This window comes from Hylobates moloch, unplaced genomic scaffold (assembly GCF_009828535.3).
Source record: "Hylobates moloch isolate HMO894 unplaced genomic scaffold, HMol_V3 SCAFFOLD_2, whole genome shotgun sequence".
Lineage (NCBI taxonomy): Eukaryota > Metazoa > Chordata > Mammalia > Primates > Hylobatidae > Hylobates > Hylobates moloch.
In genome coordinates this window covers 162,873,719-162,889,036 of record NW_026652277.1, presented here as the reverse complement: position 1 = coordinate 162,889,036, position 15,318 = coordinate 162,873,719, and the positions used below count along the sequence as shown (strand labels likewise).

General features: G+C 43.8%; 1 pseudogene; it reads right to left on the bottom strand.

Annotated features, from left to right (window-relative positions):
* Positions 1 to 13,405: 13,405 nt before the first annotated feature.
* On the bottom strand, positions 13,406 to 14,805 carry LOC116810269 (stathmin-2-like; annotated as a pseudogene).
* Positions 14,806 to 15,318: the final 513 nt, after the last annotated feature.

Genomic DNA, 15,318 nt, shown 5'->3' with positions numbered 1-15,318 from the left:
AAATTCATTCCTTTCTCTACCCTAGGGGACTCTGAGAAAAATTCGTTTGTCTAAAGAGAGCAAAGACGGGACAGTGCTGAGAAGTGTAACACAACCTAGCCTCTGCATGGATTTGCAGCTCAAAAGTATATTACCTGGCCAGGTGTGGTGGCTCATGCATGTAATCCCAGTACTTTGGAAGGCCAAACAGGAGAATCACTTGAGCCCCAGAGTTCAAGATTAGCCTGGGCAACACAGGGGGACCTCATCTCCATAAAAAATACAAAAAATAGCTGGGCTTCGTGGCCCCCATCTGTGGTCCCAGCTGCTGGGGAGGCTGAGGTGGAAGGACAGCTTGAGACCAGCGGGTGGAGGCGGCAGTAAGCTGAGATTGCACCACCACACTCAGCTTGGGTGCAGAGCGAGACCCTGTCTCGAAAAAAAAAGAAAGTGCATTACCTTAAGCCCTAAATGTAGTTTAAAGTGTTCTCAGAATAGTGCCCATAGGCACCTAGGATAATTCAATGCAAGACCTCTCTGCAGGACTGCTCCTTCACCTAAGGCTATAAGGAAATCCTGCAAATAAACTCTCAAGGATAATGAGTGTATTAATTTCCCATTGTTGCTGTAACAACTTACCATAAACTTCGTGACTTAAAATAACACACATTTATTATCTTACAGCTTTTTTGCCTTTTTTTTTTTTTGAAACAGAGTTTCACTCTTGTCACCCAGGCTGAAGGGTTGCGTGATCTCGGCTCACTGCAACCTCTGCTTCCCAGGTTCAAGTGATTGTCCTGCCTCAGCCTCCCGATTAGCTGGGATTACAGGCGCCCGTCACCATGCCCAGCTAATTTTTTTTGTATTTTTAGTGGAGACAGGGTTTCACCATGTTGGCCAGGCTGGTCTCAAACTCCTGACCTAAGGTGATCCACCTGCCTCGGCCTCCCAAAGTACTGGAATTACAGGCATGAGCTGCTGCGCCTGGCCTATTATCTTACAGCTCTTGAAGTCAGGAGTCCATACTTGTCTCATTGGACTAAAATCCAGATGTCATCAGGGCTGCTTTTCTTCTGACAGGGGCTTCTAGGGCAGAGTCCACTACCTTGCCCTTTTCCAGTTTCTAAGAGCTGCTTGCATTGCTTGGCTAGTGGTCCCTTAGTGAATCTTTAAAGCCAGTAAGGATGGCTCAAGTCCTTCTCACATCAAGTCTCTCTGCCATAACTTCCCTAGTCACACTTCTTTCTCTCACATCTCCTGCCTCCCTCTTTCATTTATAAAGACTTACTTATGTGATTACATTGGGTTCACACAGGTAATCCAGGATAATCTCTGCAACTCAAGACCCTGAGTTTAATTACATCTGCAAATTCTCTTTTGCCATTCATGCAGATTAGGATGTGGACATCTTGTGGGGAGGGCATTATTCTCCCTACCGAAATGAGTATTACATATTACATAGTAAAAAATAATTAAGCTGATGAGGAAGTCATATACCATGAATGAGAATCAGCAGAAAAGACAGATGAAACATACATACATACACATATAGATCATGAGCCAGTTGGACTTAATGTAGGAATGTAGAATTGCTTTGACATTAGAAAAATCCATTGATATAATTCACATTAAGAAATTAAGAGGCCGGGCGTGGTGGCTCACGCTTGTAATCCCAGCACTTTGGGAGGCCGAGGCGGGCGGATCACGAGGTCAGGAGATCAGGACCAGGGTGAAACCCTGTCTCTACTAAAAATACAAAAAATTAGCCGGGCGTGGTGGCAGGCGCCTGTAGCCCCAGCTACTCGGAGATGCTGAGGCAGGAGAATGGCGTGAACCCGGGAGGCGGAGCTTGCAGTGAGCCGAGATTGCGCCACTGCACTCCAGCCTGGGCGACAGAGCAAGACTCCATCTCAAAAAAAAAAAAAAAAAAAGAAATTAAAAGAGAAAAATTATATGAGTAGATGCAAAAAATGCATCTGATGTTGTATTAGTCTGTTCTCACACTGCTAATAAAGACATACCCAAGACTGGGTAATTTATAGAAGAGGTTTAATTGACTTACAGTTCTGCAGGGCTAGGGAGGCCTCAGGAAACTTACAATCATGGCAGAAGGAGAAGCAAACATGTCCTTCTTCACATGGCAGCAGGAAGGAGAATTGCTGAGCAAAAGAGGGAAAAGCCCCTGATAAAACTGTCAGATCTTGGGAGAACTCACTTACTATGAAGAGAACAGCATGAGGGTAACCACCCCCGTGATTAAATTACTTCCTGCTGTGTCCCTCCCATGACACATGGAGATTATGGGAACTACAATTTAAAGTGATATTTGGGTGGAGATACAGAGCCAAACCATATCAGATGTGATTAAGCATCATTTATTGAATCAAAATATTAGTTGTCAGTGGCTGCTGTAACAAATTACTATAAATTTGGCCATTAAACAGAATTTATTTTCTCAAAGTTCTGAAGGCTAGAAGTACAAAATCAAGGTGTTGGCAGGGTCAACCTCCCTTCAGAAGCTCTATGGGAGAATCTGTTCCTTGCCTTTCTCAGCTTCTGGAACATTCCTTGGCTTGTGGCCACATCACTCTAATCTCTGACTCTGTCTTCACATGGCCTTCTCCTCCGTGTCTGTCTGTGTAAAATCTTGCTCTGCCTCTCTTTTAAAAGAATTCGTGGCTGGGCTCACATCTGTAATTTCAGCACTTTGGGAGGCCAAGGTAGGTGCATCACTTGGGGCCAGGAGTTTGAGACCAGCCTGGCCAACATGGTGAAACCCTGCCTCTACTAAAAATACAAAAATTAACTGGGTTTGGTGGTGCATACCTGTAATTCTAGCTACTCGGGAGGCTGAGGCACAAGAAATGCTTGAACCCAGGAAACTGAGGTTTTGGTGAGCTGAGATCACGCCATTGCACTCCAGCCTGGGCAATAGACTGAGACTCCATCTCAAAAAAACAGAAAAGAAAAGAATTTGTGTGACCATATTTAGGGCCCACCCAAATAATCCCGGATAAACTCTTCCTCTGAAAACCCTTAACTTTGTCATATCTTTTACCACATAAAGCAATATTATAGGGTTTTTGTTTTGTTTTGTTTTTGAGACAGAGTCTTGCTCTGTCACCAGGCTGGAGTGCAGTGGCACGATCTCAGCTCACTACAACCTCTGCCTCCTGGGTTCAAGTGATTCTTCTGCCTCAGCCTCCCAAGTAGCTGGGATTACAGGCACATGGCACCATACCTGGCTAATTTTTGTATTTTAGTGGAGACAGGGTTTCACCATGTTGGCCAGGCTGGTCTCGAACTCCTGACCTCAGGTGATCTGCCCACCTCAGCCTCCCAAAATGGTAGGATTATAGGCCTGAGCCACCACATCTGGCCAACAATGCTATAGTTTGAATATGTGACTTTCCAAACCTCCTGTTGAAATTTGATCCTTCATGTTGGAGGTGGGGCCTAGTGGGAGGTGTTTGGTCATGGGGACAGATCCTTCATGAATAGGTTAATGTCCTCCCTGAAGGGGAGGGGAGGAAGTGAGTGAGTTCTTGCTCTACTAGTTCCCATAGGAGCTGGTTGTTAAAAAGAGCCTGGCACCTCCCGCCTTGCTCTGTTTTTGTTTGTTTGTTTTTTTAAATTGAGACAGAGTCTCACCCTGTGGCCCAGGCTGGAGTGCAGTGGCAAAATCTTGGCTCACTGCAACCTCCAACTCCCGCGTTCAAGCCATCCTCTTGCCTCAGCCTTCCCAGCAGCTGGGATTACAGGCGCCCATCACCATGCCTGGCTAATTTTTTTTGTATTTTTAGTAGACAGGGTTTTGCCACGTTGGCCAGGCTGGTCTCAAACTCCTGACATCAGGTGATCCACCCGCCTCGTCCTCCCAAAGTGCTGGGATTACGGGCGTGAGCCATCACTCCCAGCCCCAACTTGCTCTCTTGCTTCCTGTTTCACCATGTGATCTCTGCACATGATGCTCCCCTGTGCCTTCTGCCATGAATGGAAGCAGCCGAAGGCCAACCAGAAGCCGAGCAGATGCCAGCACCACGCTTCTTGTACAGCCTGCAGAACAGCAAGCCAAATAAACCTATTTTCTTTATAAATTTCCCAGCCTCAGGTATTGTTTTAAATATTATGTTTATTTTTTCCTACCAGGAACCTCAGGTATTTTTCTTATAGCAACACAAAATAACTAAGACAAGTAATTTTGCTCTATTTGCCATATAAGATAATATTCACAGGCTCTAGAGATTAGAAACTAAACATTGGGCTGGGCATGGTGGTTCATGCTTGTAGTACCAGCACTTGGGAGGCAAAGGCAGGAATATCATTTGAGCCCAGGAGTTTGAGACCATCCTAGGCACCATGGTGAAACCCCATCTCTACACGAAATGCAAAAAAGGCCAGGTGCGGTGGCTCACACCTGTAATTTCAACACTTTGGGAGGCAGGTGGATCACTTGAGGTCAAGACTTCGAGACCAGCCTGGCCAACATGGTGAAACCCTGTCTCTACTAAAAATACAAAAATTAGCTGGGTGTGGTGTCATTTGCCTGTAATCCCAGCTACTTGGGAGGCTGAGGCAGGAGAATTGCTTAAACCCAGGAGGCAGAAGTTGCAGTGAGCCAAGATTACATCACTGCACTCCAGCCTAGGTGACAGAGAAAGACTCTGTCTCAAAAAAAAAAAAAAAAAGCCAAAAAAATTAACTGGATGTGGTGGTGCATGCCTGTGGTCCCAGCTACCTGGGAGGCTGAAGTGAGAGAATCGCTTGACCCCAGGGATCAAGGCTGCTGTAAGCTGTGATACCATCACTGTACTCTAGCCTGGGTGACAGAGCAAAAAAAAAAAAAAATTAGAAAAAAGAAAAAAGAAAGTAAACATAACTGGAAGGAGGGGGATTTTATTTTTTTCAGTTTACCACAAAAATAACCCGTGAACTAATTTTAAAAGACAACTTATTTAATCTATTTCATTGGGATCTAAAAAAGAGCTATAGCAAACATCATGCTTGATATTAATGCTTAAAACATTCCTTTAAAAAGCAGGAATAAGAAAGAATATTCACTATTACCACTACTATTCTACATTATTGTGGAAACCCAAGCCAATAGAGCAAGAAAAAAATTAAAATTCCAAAGCCAAAAAGAAAAAATATTATTTTTGACACAAATGTCTATACAGAAAACTTACAAAATGCCTACAGATAAATTATAGAATTAATAAGAGTTCAAGACAATTACATTTCCATATGCCCACGTATGGAAGTTATATTTGAAAATGTAATTAATTTTGGAAAATACCATGTGAAATAGCAACCAAAACAGGAGAGGGTGTTATACTTCCTGCCATAACAGAATACCTGGAACTATATTTGCCCTCTGTCTTAATCCGTTTTCTGTTGCTACAACAGACCATAGACTAGGTAATTTATAAAGAAAAGAAGTTTATTTGGCTCATGGTTCTAGAGGCTGGGAAGTCCAAGAACATGGCACTGGCATCTGGTGAGGGCCCTCTTGCTGTGTCAGAACATGGCAAAGAGCATCATATGGGGAGAGAGCAAGAGTGCATATATAAGCTCAAATCTTGCTTCCTCTTATTTTTATTTTTATTTTTTGAGATGGAGTCTCACTCTGTCACCGAGGCTGGAGTGCAGTGGCACAACCTCGGCTCACTGCAACCTCCGCCTCCCAGGTTCAAGTGATTCTCCTGTCTCAGCCTCCTGAGTAGCTGGGACTACAGGCACGCGCCACCACACCCAGCTAACATTTGTATTTTTAGTATAGATGGGGTTTCACCATGTCGACTGGGCTGGTCTTGAACTCCTGACCTCAGGTGATCCACCTTCCTTGGCCTCCCAAAGTGCTGGGATTACAGGCGTGAGCCACCATGGCTGACCATTGCTTCATCTTCTTATAAAGCCATCAGTTGCATCATGGGGCCCTCACCCTGATGACCTTATCTAATCTTCATTACTTTCTGAAGATACAACCTCAACATATGGATTTGAGGATTAAGTTTCCAACGCATGAAATTTGGGGGACACATTCAAACCATAGCACCCTCTTGTACAAATAACCAGAAAATGTACACACTATATGGAACAACTAGACATTGGACAATTGGACACTGAAGAATAGAGCAGGAAAACAAAGATGTTATCACAACAATACCTCTGCTTTCTGCCTAGTAGCTCTTTCTGAATCACATTATAGGAAGGGAGAACCCAAACAAAGCATAGAAGTCTTGCTGAATTAAGGAGACAGATCAGACTTTGGAAAGGTTAAGGTGGCTGGGATTTGCAGAGCAGAGTAGTAGAGAGGAGTTAGTTATGCAGAGAAAGGGCTCTGGAAATCTGCACAGAGGCTACCTTGAGTTTCCGGCTGAATATAAAGCAGCACATACATAGCATGAAACACCACAAGGTCAGGCAAAGAAAACTAGTTAAGAGCTGCTGAAAGCTGAACAATTCCCAGAGCCAAAAGATGTTTGAGAGTTGTGATTAGCCACAACAGAGAAACCTTGTTGAATACTTGAGGTCCCATTTAGCCCTTGAACAACTAGACCTATGCTAACAAAGCAAGTAACTCAACTGCCTGCCAAAACATAATTCAACATTCTTTAAAAAAAAAAATACAAAAATCCAGACACTTATCAAAGTAACTTTCAAAATAACTAGCATTCAATAAATAATCACCAAATATACAAAATTAAGAGTCGGTGAATGTTGGAGGTCCCCTCAAACCACTCTTGGGGTTAACTATTAGCCAGAAAGACTCACAGAATTCAGAAAAGCCACCATGCTCACAGTTATGATTTGTTACGGGAAAAATAGACGTAAAATCAGCAAAGGCAAAAGGCACATAGAGGAAAAGTCCGGGAATGATCTTCCAGTTGTCCATTCCCACTGGGGCCATGTGGACAACACTACATTCTCCCAGCAACAATATATCACAACAAGCACAAAATATTGCTAGCCAGGCAAGCTTACTTGAGCCTTAATATCCAAGGTTTTTTTGAGGGAGGTAGGGGTGGTCATGTAGGCATGGAGTGTCCAATAGCTGACCTTAGTTATTCTTGCTCTAGCCCCTCCAAAGGTCAGACTTTAAAAGCCTGGCCTAAGGCACCCACTATAAATTATATTATTAACAATGCTAACAATGCTAACAATGCCCGGGTTGCCCCAAAGCCCTAGGTAAAGATTTTGCATATTTCAAGGCCTTAGAAGTCGTCCTCCAGGATCCCATCAAGGGCCAGAACTTTCTTTGGAATGTGCAAGGTTTTTTGTTTATTTGTTTCTGAGTTGGAGTCTTGCTCTGTTGCCCAGGCTGGAGTGCAGTGGTGTAATCTCAGCTCACTGCAACCCTCACTTCCTGGGTTCAAGCAAATCTCCTGCCTCAGCATCCTGAGTAGCTAGGATTACAGGCACCCGCCAACATGCCCAGCTAATTTTTGTACTTTTAGTAGAGATGGGGTTTCACCATGTTAGCCAGGCTGGTCTCGAACTCCTGACCTCAAGTGATCTGCCCGCCTCAGCCTCCCAAAGTGCTGGGGTTACAGGTGTGAGACATCATGCCCAGCCAGAATGTGTAAGTTTGAACACCCAAAACTTAAGTAACTCAGCCCTTCACTTCACAGTGACATGAAGTGGGAGAAATATAAATCAATAGAAACAAGCCCAAGCCTGGGCAACATAACAAGATCCTGTCTCAAAAAAAAAAAAAAAAAAAAGGAAGAAAGGAAGAAAGAAAGAAGCCCAGAAATGACAGGCATAATTATAACAGCTATTCTAAATACATACATGGATTTAAAGAAAAACCTGAAAATAGGCCGGGCGCGGTGGCTCACGCCCGAAATCCCAGCACTTTGGGAGGCTGAGGCGGGCGGATCACGAGGTCAGGAGATCAAGACCATCCTGGCTAACACAGTGAAACCCCGTCTCTACTAAAAATACAAAAAATTAGCCGGGCGGGGTGGCGGGCGCCTGTAGTCCCAGCTACTTGGGAGGCTGAGGCGGGAGAATGGCGTGAACCTGGGAGGCGGAGCTTGCAGTGAGCCGAGATTGCGCCACCGCACTCCAGCCTCGGCGACAGAGCCAGACTCCGTCTCAAAAAAAAAAAAAAAAAAAAGAAAAACCTGAAAATAATGAAGAGGAATGAATGGAAACTATAAAAAAGAGCAAGAGCTGGGTGCAGTGGCTCATGCCTGTAATCCCAACACTTTGGGAGGCCGAGGTGGGAGGATCACTTGAGCCCAGGAGTTTGAGACCAGCCTGAGCAACACAATGAGACCCCATCTCCACAAAAAGTAAAAATATTTGCTGGGCGTGGTGGCACACACCTGTAGTCCCAGCTACCTAGGAGGCTGAGAAGGGAAGATCACTTGAGCCCAGAAGGTCAAGGCTACAGTGAGCTATGATTGCACTACTGCACTCCAGCCTGGGTGACAGTGAGACTCTTGTCACACACACACACACACACACACACACACACACGAATAAAATGAAACTTCTAGAGCTAAGGAATAAAATATCCAAATTACTTCAAAAATTCAATTACTTTGGAAAATTAAGTAAATGGAGGATGCGAGTAGCCAGGTTTCTCACTGGTGGAGCGGGAGTTTACACATAAGCAAGTGGAAGGAATACAGTAATATGTATATTTCCTTCCAAGGGCCTATTTCCTTAAGATGACCTAGAAGCAAAGATACCCCAGTATACTCAATAAGCACACCTAATGCCCAGATCTTGGTTTCTAAAACTACCGTCCAGTGAAAGAAACCAGGTTTCCTTGGAGAAATGACTGATTCTAGGACTGGGACACAGAAAATATAAGATGAACCTGGAACATCTTGTAGTGCCAGAAAAACAACGAGGGGCTAAACACACATAGAAGCACGCAATGAAGGATATGTCAAAGCAACACAGGCGCCAACTGAAAGTGCTCCCAGCGGCCAAAGCAGAAACAATGTAAGAAATAAAAGTGGTTTTTGTTTTTGTTTTTGTTTTGAGACAGGGTCTCACTCTGTTGCCCAGGCTGGAGTACAGTGGCACAATCTTGGCTCACTGCAGCCTTGACCTCCTGGGCTCAAGCAATCCTCCCATCTTAGCCTCCTGAGTAGCTGGAACAACAGGCACACATCACCATGCCCAGCTAATTTTTTGATGTTTTGTTGAGACGGGGTCTCACTATGTGACCCAGGCTGTTCTCAAACTCTTGAGCTCAAGCGATCCTCCCTCCTTGGCCTCCCAAAGTGCTGGGATTACAGGCATGAGCCACCATGCCTGGTAGTTTTGAATTATAATCAAAATGATAATCACATTCACAGAATGAAGAATCAGTATTGTTAAGATGTCAGTTTTTTCCAAAATGACTTAAAGTTTCAATGCAATCTTTAAAAAAAGCAGTTCCTTTCCCCTAGTAATTGATTGGCTGATTCCAAAGTTTGTATGAAAATGAAAAGGATTTAGAATATCTAAAACAATTTTAAACAAAATTCAGAGGATTTTACTACCTGATCTAACAGATTATTATAAAGGTAAAGCATCAAGACAATGTGGTATTACAGTATGAACAAACCTATATATCCATGTAGGAGATTGGAAAATCCAGAAACAGATACAGCCAGAAATATATCCCATAAATATAGATACAACCATACATGTGTAGTTAATTTATTTTCTACAAAGGTAATAAGGTAATTCAATGGGGAAAGGATAGTCTTCAGTAAATGGAAATAGAAAAAACAGCTCTCCATATAAGGAAAAAAATGTGCCTCAATCCTTACAATACACAAAATCAACAGACACACAAGCAGGTACAGGGAAGGAGGATGGGGCTGGGAACCAAGAGGACCATCTCATGAAGACCACAACCATTGCCACTTCTGACTACGGTAGTCGCCCCTTATCTGCAGTTTCACTTACCTGCCATCAACTGAAGTCAGAAAATACTAAATGGAAAATTCCAGAAATAATTCACAAGTTTTAAATTGTGCGTTACTCTGTTGTAGTATAATGAAATTTCATGCCCTCCAACTCTGCCCTGCCACCCCCACCACAGTGATCATCCCTTTGTCTAGCTATCCACACTGTATACGCTACCTGCCTGTCAGTCAACTTAAGTAGCTATCTCGGTTAACAGATTGACTGTCAAGGTATTGCAGTGCTTTTGTTCAAGGAAACCTTTTGTTTGGTTTTGTTTTGTTTGTTTTATTTTGTTTTTTGAGATGAAGTTTCACTCTTGTTGCCCAGGCTAGGAGTGCAATGGTGCAGTCTCAGCTCACTGCCACCTCTGCCTCCTGGGTTCAAGCAATTCTCCTGCCTCAGCCTCCTGAGTAGCTGGGGTTACACGCATGCACCACCACACCAAGCTAATTTTGTACTTTTTTTTTTTTTTTTTTTTAGTAGAGACAGGGTTTCTCCATGTTGGTCAGGCTGGTCTCAAACTCCTGACCTCAGGTGGTCTGCCTGCCTCAGCCTCCCAAAGTGCTGAGATTACAGGCATGAGCCACCACCCCCAGCCAAGGAACCCTTATTTGACTTAATTATAGACCCAAATCACAAGAGTAGTGATGTTGTCATATTGCTATATTTGTTCTATTTTATTATTGTTGTTAATCTCTTACTGTGCCTAATTTATTATTATTATTATTATTGTTATTATTATTATTTGAGACAGAGTTTTGCTCTTGTTGCCCAAGCTGGAGTGCAATGGCACGATCTTGGCTCATCGCAACCTCCACCTCCCAGGTTCAAGTGATTCTCCTGCTTCAGCCTCCCGAGTAGCTGGGGTTACAGGCATACACCACCATTCCTGGCTAGCTTTTTGTATTTTTAGTAGAGATGGGGTTTCTCCATGTTGGTCAGACTTGTCTTGAACTCCCGACCTCAGGTGATCCACCTGCCTCGGCCTCCCAAAGTGTTGGGATTACAGGCGTGAGCCACCGCGCCTGGCCTATAAATTATAATTTATCATAGGTACGTACGTATAGGGAGAAAATGTAGTATATATAGGTACTATCTGAGGTTTCAGGCATCCACTGGGGGTCTTGGAAAGTATCCCCTGTGAATAACAGGGGACGACTGTACTTCTCTGGTTTCACCATTCCTTCTCATTCCCCTGTTCACTTTCAGTTCTCTTAATGTGATTTTCTTTGGTTGGATTCTAGACATTGCTATACTATTTCTTTTTGTTGTTGTTGTTCACAGAACTTCAATTCTCTATTAATCACAGCTTGCTCACAAGAACATACAGGAAAATTGCACTAAGAGTAAATACGCAAGTGGCCACCTTCAGGAGTTGGGAGTTGGGTACTTTTAGTGGGTAATTGGTAATTCCCTTAGTTGGCATGATGTCCTATCTAGCCCCTTAACTGCTCGGCCCTCACAGATAATTTTTTTCAACACTTTTCCTGTTTGCTCCGAGAATACTCACTGGCAGCGCTTGTTGCTTCAGCATTTATCCTGAGATAACTTTGCCAGGAAATGTCTCATTTTTATTATTTTCACATCATTCTTTAGAAACAAAAGCCATCATTCTATTCATAACATTCTGTTTTTAGTAGTGGTATTTCCATTTACAAAATATAATAATTCACCATCACTGAAAATGTCAAATCCTAGGAAACATACCATTCCTATGAGTGAGGTTCACATCTCTGGAACAGTTGTTGGGCAAAGATTCATTTAGTGAATCTGATTTTTCTGAAATAGATGATTCTGATGATTCAGACAACTGTAATGTTAGTTTTGCTTAGAAATAACTCCCAGAACAGTTTTTATATTTTATTTTTACATTGAACATCAGTTAGATTTGCTCCAGCCTCAAAGAGCATGTTTAGGTAAAATTAAATGAGGACTGGCAGCGAGTTGCACTTTTTTCTCTAAACAGGAAAAGGGTTAAAAGGCAGGACTGCTTCATACTGGGGAAGAAAGACCAGCTTGAGTAAAAGTCTGCAGTGTTTTTCATCTTGTTTTTGTGTGTATTTAATGCAACAACCAACTCACAGTTTCAAAGTGGGAAAATATTCAGTCGCATCATGTACTTGTACTATTGGTAAGAACTTAAAATGAACATCATCAATCATGGAATCCACAAATAAGCTACCTCACACCATAAGTAATTCATTCCATCAGAAGAATGTAAACAAGAGAATTCAGCTCAGTTGATAAAGAGCAATTTCATAGATGCTTGAAACATTGAGATTTGGATTTGTGTTCAGCACTTTTAAGGTTTACCTCTTTGCTTCTACCCAGACTGATTTAGATCAGTCTTTTTGTCCATCCCCTTCTAAAGCCAAAGCACACTGGTTGCACATAATCCAGTAGAAGCAGAAGTGCTATGGTTGGTGGTTTTATTATTATTATTATTATTATTACTATTTTGAGATGGAGTCTCGCTCTGTCACCTAGGCTGGAGTGCAGTGGCACAATCTCGGTTCACTGCAAGCTCCGCCTCCCAGGCTCATGCCATTCTCCTGCCTCAGCCTCCCGAGTAGCTGGGACTACAGGCACCCGCCACCATGCCCGGCTAATATTTTTTGTATTTTTAGTAGAGACAGGTTTTCACCGTGTTAGCCAGGATGGTCTCGATCTCTTGACCTCGTGATCGCCTGCCTCAGCCTCCCAAAGTGCTGCGATTACAGGTGTGAGCCACCGTGCCCGGCCTTTATTATTATTTTTTTGAAACAGAGTTTTGCTCTTATCACCCGGGCTTTAATGCAGTGGTGTGATCTCAGCTCACTGCAACCTCTGCCTCCCGAGTTCAGGCGATTCTCCTGCCTCAATCTCCCAAGGAGCTGGGACTCCAGGTGCGTGCCACCACGCCCAGCTAGTTTCTGTATTTTTAGGAGAGAAGGGGTTTCACATGTTGGCCAGGATGGCCTCGATCTCTTGACCTCATGATTTGCCTGCCTCAGCCTCCCAAAGTGCTGGGATTACAGGTGTGAGCCACTGCTCCCGGCCTTGTTTTTTTTTTTTGTTTGTTTGTTTTTGTTTTTGTTTTGAGATAGTCTTGCTCTGTTGCTGAGGTTGGAGTGCGGTGGCATGATTTCTGCTCACTGATACTCTGCCTTCTGGGTTCAAGTGATTCTCGTGCCTCAGCCTCCTGGGTAGCTAGGATTACAGGTGTGCACCACTTTGACTGGCTAATTTTTGTATTTATAGTAGATACGGGTTTTCGCCATGTTGTCCAGGCTGGTCTTGAACTCCTGACCTCAAGTGATCCGCCTACCTTGGCCTCACAAAGTGCTGGGATTACAGGTGTGAGTCACTGCATCTGGCTCCACATTTTTTTTTTTAATTTTAATTCTGCTTTTTTAATGAGTCCTTTTTAAACTATGTCATACATTTTCCCATACCGATATTGCGTGACTCATTATAATATAGGCGGGAGGGTTTACTGATGGTGCAGCACGCTGTACCCTCCTCCACTTCAGCCAGACTGTTGAGCCTGCACGTCCTTGTTCCTGCGCACCTCCGCAGCATGCCTCCTTTTCCTTCAGACATAGTAGCAGCTAGATTAGCCTCCTCATTTTCCTTAATTTTTTCCACTTTCAGGATCAGCTTTTCCTGTACCATCCTGCTGAAGGTGTCCTTTTCCAAAGCCTTCTCAAAGACTTCTTGCTTGTGTTCCCTCCTCTCTGCCAATGGCTTCAGCACCTGGACCTCCTCAGACTTCTTTCCTCTGCAGCCTCCAGTTTCTTCTGGATCTCCTTCAGGGACAGGTCTTTCTCCTTAGTACAAGCTAAAGTTCAAGGGGCTTCCCAGAATGGAGGTGGTGGCCTTAAAATCAGCTTAAAAGCCTGGCCAAAGGCACATTTGTTGATTTTCTTCACTTTCTTTCTTTCTTTTTTTTTTTTAGATGGATTCTCTCTCTGTCACCCAGGCTGGAGTGCAGTGTCCCGATCTCGGCTCACTGCAACCTCTGCCTTCCGGGTTTAAGCGACGCTCCTGCCTGTGCCTCCCGAGTGCTGGAATTATACGTGTCTGCTAACATGCTTGGCTAATTTTTGTATTTTTAGTAGAGATGGGGGTTTCACCATGTTGGCCAGGCTGGTCTTGAACTCCTGACCTCAAGTGATCTGCCCACCTCGGCCTCCCAAAGTGCTGGGATTACAGGTGTGAGCCACTGTGCCCGGCCTGATTTGCTTCTCTTTCATTTCATCTTAAGTATAGATGTTGATGTTGCAAGATTCCAGGTAAAAACAAGAGCAGGGCCAGACCTGGTGGCTCACACCTATAATTCTAGTGCATTGAGAGGCTGAGGTGGGAGGATCACTTCAGGCCAAGAGTTTGCAACCAGCCTGGGCCAAATAGTGAGACCCTGTCTCTACAAAACATTAAAAAAAATTGGCGGGCAGATCACAAGGTCAGGAGATTGAGACCATCCTGGCTAACACGGTGAAACCCCATCTCTACTAAAAATAAAAAAAATTAGCCAGGTGTGGTGGCAGGTGCCTGTAGTCCCAGCTACTTGGGAGGCTGAGGCAGGAGAATGGCGTCAACCTGGGAGGCGGAGCTTGCAGTGAGCCGAGATCGAGCCACTGCACTCAGCCTGGGTGACAGAGCGAGACTCTGTCTCAAAAAAAAAAAAAAAAAAAAAAAAATTAGCTAGACATGGTGGCACACGTCTGTCATCCTAGCTACTCAAGGGACTGAAGCAAAAGGATTATTTGAGCCCAGGAGTTAGACGCCGCAGTGAGCTATGATCACGCCACTGCATTCCAGCTTGGGCAACAGAGCAAGACCCTGTCTCTTAAAAAAATAGAAATAAAAGCAGATCACTGATAAGATGGACAGCTTCTTCAGTTTGCTTTGTAGGCTAGACCTCATCTTACTCTTAATTCCAGTTAAAGCCCCTGCTGTGTTTAATGAGAATTCCACTATATCATGCAGATCATGTCCTTATTTTCTTTCCCCCATTGCTGTTTTAGCCATTGTAGGGATGTGCAGATGCTGGTGGTGCAGATGGTGGTGAAGGCAACAGATCTGCCTTTAGCAGCCGTTGCTATGTCCACATTCTACTGGACTACATTTCTACACAACGATATCTTGTCTTTATTTGGGTACCTCCTATTCATTTTTCCTTTTGTCTTCTTTTTGGTTAACTGGTAAATACATACAATAAAGAATTTACCAGATATAATAGGTATTTTTTTTTTTTTGAGATGGAGTCTCATTCTGTCGCCCAGGCTGGAGTGCAGTGGTGCAATCTCGGCTCACTGCAACTTCTGCCTCCCGGGTTCAAGCGATTCTCCTGCCTCAGCCTCCCAAGTAGCTGGGATTACAGGAGCCCACCATCATGCCCGACTAATTTTTGTATTTTTAGTGGAGACGGGGTTTCAC